General features: G+C 45.4%; 1 long non-coding RNA gene across 1 annotated transcript; it reads left to right on the top strand.

Annotated features, from left to right (window-relative positions):
- Window positions 1-374: 374 nt before the first annotated feature.
- Window positions 375-4,751, top strand: LOC123147222 (uncharacterized). Its single transcript, XR_006473135.1, has 4 exons — window positions 375-2,178; window positions 2,283-2,357; window positions 3,134-3,912; window positions 3,999-4,751. It is a non-coding gene; the product is annotated as an uncharacterized lncRNA (long non-coding RNA).
- The last annotated feature ends 1,307 nt before the right edge of the window (window positions 4,752-6,058 follow it).

Genomic DNA, 6,058 nt, shown 5'->3' with positions numbered 1-6,058 from the left:
ACGCATGCATGATCTGCATCCAGTAGCTGATTTGACTACGTCGCTTTTGGCGCTTTCTGGATGGCTGTGCATTCTTCTTCTTTGGTTGCCGCTTTGCTTTCTCTTTCTTCGATGTGTTTTGTTTCTTTCCGTTTGTACGCGTCCGGGATTATTTTGTCTCGCGGGTACTGTTCCTGCCATGCGGGAATGCCACGTTGCATGCTGTTTCGGTTTTGGATTTCTCCTAGGGCATGTGCGCTGTTCTCATGACGGTTGCAGCTTGGGTCGTGCTTTCCTGCCGTGGGCCTGTGGCGTTTAGTCGGTTGCCGCTTTTGTCGGTCTCTCTAGCAGTTTCTTCGTTTCGCCCGTGTTGCCTTGCTCAATCTCTCCAGATATTTCTGTCCAGAAGTATCGAGTCCAAACTCCGCCACCGCTTCGCCGCCCATTGCGCATATAAAAGGACCCCCGGCGGGCTCTAGCCTCATCTTCTTCCCATCCCCATCTGGCCATCTCCTCTTCGCGGAAGCCATGCGGAGGCAACGAGACTGCGGAGGAGCACCGCTGCGGCGCCGTCCCGCTTCTGCCGTCGCGGCCATCTCCACGACGCTGTGGCAAACCTCCTCTCGGAGCTCCACGTTGAAGGCCGGGCCGAGCTGCCGCTGCCTGGGTCCCCCGTGTGCGCCGCCCGCATCCTGTTCACTGCTGCAGTGCTGCCATCGGCGTGCTTCGCGCTACCCTCCACCACACTCCCGGTTGGCACCGTGCCGCCAACGATGATCCCATGGTGATGACGACATGCAGCCTATCCCTGCTGCGCTGGAGGTCGTCCATCCTCCACCCTCTACCGGGGACGAGGTACGCCGCGGTGCATTCATCCATGCTTTCACCCCTTCCGACCCATCTCGGACGGCGCCGCACTGTGGTACCAGCCAGTCGCGACGAGACCGGTAACGCCTCCGCGTGCGGGCAGCCCACTTTCAAGGCCCGGTTGCAGTTCGCCGCATGGCGCCATCACCGAGCGTACGTGCTCTCCGTCAACAAGAGCACGGACCACAGCACGTACACTATGCCACTGCTCTCTTTGTCCTTCAAGATTAGCTGCATGATTATCCGGCAAAAACGAGTCATGTACTCACGGGCTGCACTGATCTGAAGGACAGACTGTCGTTTGCGGGCCGTGTGCTGTTTGCTAGCTGCTTCCACCAGGTGTGAGAGATCAATAGAGATCGAGACGGCGTACAGCAATCAAAATAAATTCGGTTCTCTCTCTCTCTCTCTCCTTTTGCTTTTTGATGTATTTCTTTGGTACGTGTTCATGCATGCAGCTCAGCTGACGTGCTACTCTGTTTGAGTTCTCTTCTGTTTGAAGTATGAGAGAAATCAAATTTCTATGTATAGTGAGCCTTCCAATTTGCACTAATTATTTATGCATCTTTTGATGTACTTGAGGTGCAGGAATCTACAAGCAAGTTTGATAATGCATCGTATGTAGTTCATACTATAGAATCTCTAAAAAGGCTTATATTTATGAACGGATGGAGTATTAGTTCATAACATGCGGAGCTCAATCTATAAACCAAGTGTGGACATCATACTACATTTAGTGTTTAAGGTTTTTGAAGATTGAGCTTTTGTGGTTTCATGGATTTTCACTATTTTGAAGATGTGGTGACCGCAGGCACAACCACACAATCGTATTATTATTTTAGTATTTTTTGTCTGAAGGAATGAAAATAGAAATGCAAAGAATGTTTCTGCATATATTTTTTGGAAGATGATTTAGGCTATCTATCCTCATCTGATGAGCATGAGATCTTTGATTGAACTACGCGGACATATATTACGGATAGGTTGGTGCTCTTTTTCTCTGCATTTTTTGTGGCTCTTTATATTGTTTTTTGTATTAAGCTGACAGACACAGCTCTGTTAAGCTACTTTAGGGCATGACTGTGCGTGGTCAGTTGCCTGGGGTTCATTCAGGGCGGCGTGTTTGCTCTGCGGCTCGCCGGCCGCTCCGTTCTTGCCGACCTGGTGGGTTTACTTATCCTTGTGTACTTGCAGTAGAGTGTGGTCATCTTATTTGGTTATTTGATTTCGTAGGTGGCCAGCGTTTCGATTCGGATCAGTTTCTTAGTGGAGATCTTGATAGCCGCTGTCGAGAGATTTCGTTAGGGAAGCGGCATGTTGATTGCACTGTTGGTAAGTGCGTTGGGTTCTTGCTACATATGGGAGTGTCTCTGGTTGTTTCTATGCGTTTCTTCCTGCTGCTTTGAATATTGTGGCTAACTTCTTTCTTTTTGTAGGTTCGATCATTACTGCTGGTTCTTCCACGTTTGAGGGCCTTGTGTCTACTGCTCGGCCCGCCATTACGCGAACTGGTGAGTTCTTGCTTCTTTTCTCTGCTTATTTTCTGTCCATTGTGTTGTCTCTCTTGGCCAGCGCTTCTGCGGCCTCTTCTACTGGTTGTACATGTCATTGCTGGCCCAGTCGATGTTCAGAAGACACCAGCGTGCAGACCCCACCGCATGACACGCCCGCATGCACGGTCAAATGATGCGGCGCATCAACAATTACTCGAATGGAAGCATGCAGCGCATCGACATCTACTCGAATGGAAGCACACCGCGGCATGCAGTGCTCGCCTGCACTTCAACGAAAATACACCGAGGCATGCAGTGCATACATGGACTCGAACGGAAGTACACGGAGGCATGCAGTGCACGCATGCACTCGAACAGAAGTACACCCATGCAGTGCACGCATGCAGTTCAATGAAAATATGCCTGACGCATGTGCGCATGCAATCCAATAAAAGTACGCCGTAGTGCATGCATGCAATCCAATGAAAATACGCCGAGGCATGCAGTGCACGCATGCAATCCAATGAAAACACGCGGAGGCGTGCACTCCAGTAATGCTAGCCGTTTACAGGGTTATTACGGAGTTGACCCAGTTGGCAGATTATGGTTGGCGATTTTAAAAAAATTGGCCACACATATCCTTGATTGGTTTTCATTTTTCTTTCCTTGTGAGCTGTTTGGGTGGGTATTTGTGTCTGGTCCATCTGATGTGCTCATTTGTTTTTCGATTTAGCTGTTCAGGCATATGAGCTTCGGTCGGTTTCTAATGTGGTGTGTCCAATACTTTCTTGCAGCTTCATCGGTCGTGCAGATGGTTGACAGGTCAATTGGTCGCCCTTCTGCTCTTCCTGCCGGTGTCCATTTTGACCGTTATTTAGTTGGTGCTCCGTCTGTGGTTAACCGTCCAAGAGTGGTGCCTTTCCGTGTGGCTGGTGCCTTTGGTCGGCCTACTCCTCTTGGTAAGTTCAACTTTTTTACTGTGCCTGTGCAGCTGCTGCTACTGATAATTTCCTTTTGTATCTGATTCTATATTGTATACATGGTTGGTATTTGAGTGATGCCTACTCGGTCCATCTTTCCTTTTATCTCCATGTAGAACCAGGTGTGACACCTACTGAAGTAGCGTGCAGAAAATGCATGCCATTTGGCGGCCTCAACTAAGGGCCAGTTCTTTTTTTGGCTTTTTTGGGCTTCCAGAATAAGCTGCCCTCTACCCAGCTTATTCTAGAAGCCAAATCAATTTTTTTCTTTTGAAAGCCTACTAGTCAAGTCTTAACTATTAGGCTTCTAAAAAAATAATTTTGGTTGGGCTTCTAGAATAAGCTGTGTAGGGGTAGCTTATTTCAGCTTATTCTAGAAGCTAGCAAAAGAACTGGCCCTAAGCGCAGCGGTGACTCACTTACCTGTACATGCTCTATATATGACCGATTGTACACTCACGCGCAAGATCAGCTCAGTATACCACAATGGACGAAGCTTACCGCCCCAAATAGCATCCTCCGTAGCAAAACAAATTAAGAAGAAGGGCAAACATCCATCCCTAAATTTTGATCATGGGAGCGGAAGCAGCTCGGTAAGCTCTTGGCTTCACCTAACTTTTTGTCTTCGTTTATCCCTTGCAAGTAAGCAACTTATTATATTACAAATACTCCCATGCAGGAGGAGAATCTTATAGTATACATTCCAAGACGACCAATACTTGAAACAGTGAGTGAACAGTTGGCCTAAAAGTACAAGGCTACACCTGTTGGTATGTTCATGAAGGTATGATACAAGCGTCCGTATTAATTGCTCTGCCACGATAGAGAGATAGTTTCAGAGAATCCTCCGTTACATATGAAGGAGAGGCAGCTAATACAGAAGATGAAGCAATGGAAAAGGCAGCTCAGGTGGCCTTACAATGCATCTGTGCAAACTATAATATTTCTATCAAAGTCCATAATTACTACTCCTATGCCCTTGAAGTCACAAAGGAAAGGTTGTTTACAGCAAGAGAGAAGGCTCAAACAAAGCAATGGTGGTTCAACATGGCCTGCCAGCAAGTAACTGCACAGCAAAACGAAACTACAATACAAACAGTGATTCTGGCAAAGATATGCAACAGCTTCTTCGATATATTACCACTTCACATATATCCCCAGTGCCCAGACAGCGATGATCCCATTATCACATACATAGGCGCGCACCCTCCCGTCGGACGTGTGCAGGAATTTGCAAAATCAATTTATCACTTTATCACAGGCACCAATCCTGCAGGAGGGTATACTAGGATGGTCTAATCCACCAGCAACTACTTCTAGCTCATTTATGTAGTGTGTTTGTGTTTCTATATACAGTTCTCTGCCTACAGTGAACTGTATGTAGTGTAAATAGTTTGTTTGCCTCAGAAGTGTGCCACTTTTAATTTGTATCTTTGTATCCCTACATTTGAATTTTTTAATAGCTTCTTATGCTCGGTTTCTTTAATGTCTCTATACATTGTTCTGAGATTAAATGAGCATGCACTGATCCACTCTTGAATCAATAGATTGCACATTTGCGAGTGATCATCGAGCGCGGCGGCAGGCTAGTATGTAACCATGTCTTGAAAAAGAGCCACCACCACATGCAACCATGCTTCTATTTTTCTTTCTATTATTCTACGTGCATTCAATAAATATTTTATAACTACACATAGGGCATATGTACTTTTACTATTGGTTCTCCTTAATAATGTAACTGATTCCTGCTACAACGCGTGAGGCATCATCTAGTTTACATAATAATGGAGCACCGTTTGTCAATAGAGATAATTAAGTAAGTGAAATGTTCCCTGACAGGGTTACTATTCATATCCATACCAATGAGCAATCACACGCACTAACTAACTACCCACCCTTTGATGAACTAATATATATATATATATATATATATATATATATATATATATATATATATATATATATATATATATATATATATAAAATTAAAGGACTAACCAGTACGCATCTCAGCTGGCTACCATTTTATGTTCTTGTTTTTTTTTGGCAAGCATCTTATGCTAGAAAACGCTGGTGGTGCACAAGTCGTATACATTATTTAGGCTGCGTGCTCCAGTACGCAAGGATAAACAAGATGGTGTGCATACACCTACCTACTTGATACCCGTGAGCTGGCCTATAAATACCAGTCCCATAAGCTTCCATTTTCCGCAACACACAATTCAGCCTAGATAAAAGCCGTTTGATCGATCTACTAGCATCGTTCTCGATCCCACAAGTCGACCATGCCCAATCACCCCAATTTCCATGTTACCGCATTCGCCGGGGTTCTAGAGAACGCCGAGTTTGAGTTCAGTAGCTTGTACTTGCACCACTTTGTCTATGGACCAAGCCCAACCCAATCAAGCATCATAAGTGCAAATTCTACCACTGGGTGGGGCTCCACAGAAGTTAACAATTGGCCAATATATGATGGGGTTGGCACCGATGCCAAGCTAGTAGCCCGGGCACAAGGGCTGCATATCTACGCTGGTAATTGGCACAATATGTTAACCATTGTGTTCGAGATTGAAAGGTAAGCGTACATATACAGAAAAATGGTACTTCTCCCGCCATATTCTCTCATTTTATATATGTAACTTGCTAATAATAGTTTTATGTGGAACACATACTAGATCGAGTTTACTATATATAAGTAAGTATAAGCATCTAACTAAAAGAGTTGACATCTCAACCATA

The sequence above is a fragment of the Triticum aestivum genome, chromosome 7A, assembly GCF_018294505.1.
Source record: "Triticum aestivum cultivar Chinese Spring chromosome 7A, IWGSC CS RefSeq v2.1, whole genome shotgun sequence".
Taxonomy (NCBI): Eukaryota; Viridiplantae; Streptophyta; class Magnoliopsida; order Poales; family Poaceae; genus Triticum; species Triticum aestivum.
Note: the sequence above shows the minus strand (reverse complement) of the source record. Positions and strands in the feature narration are given on the sequence as shown.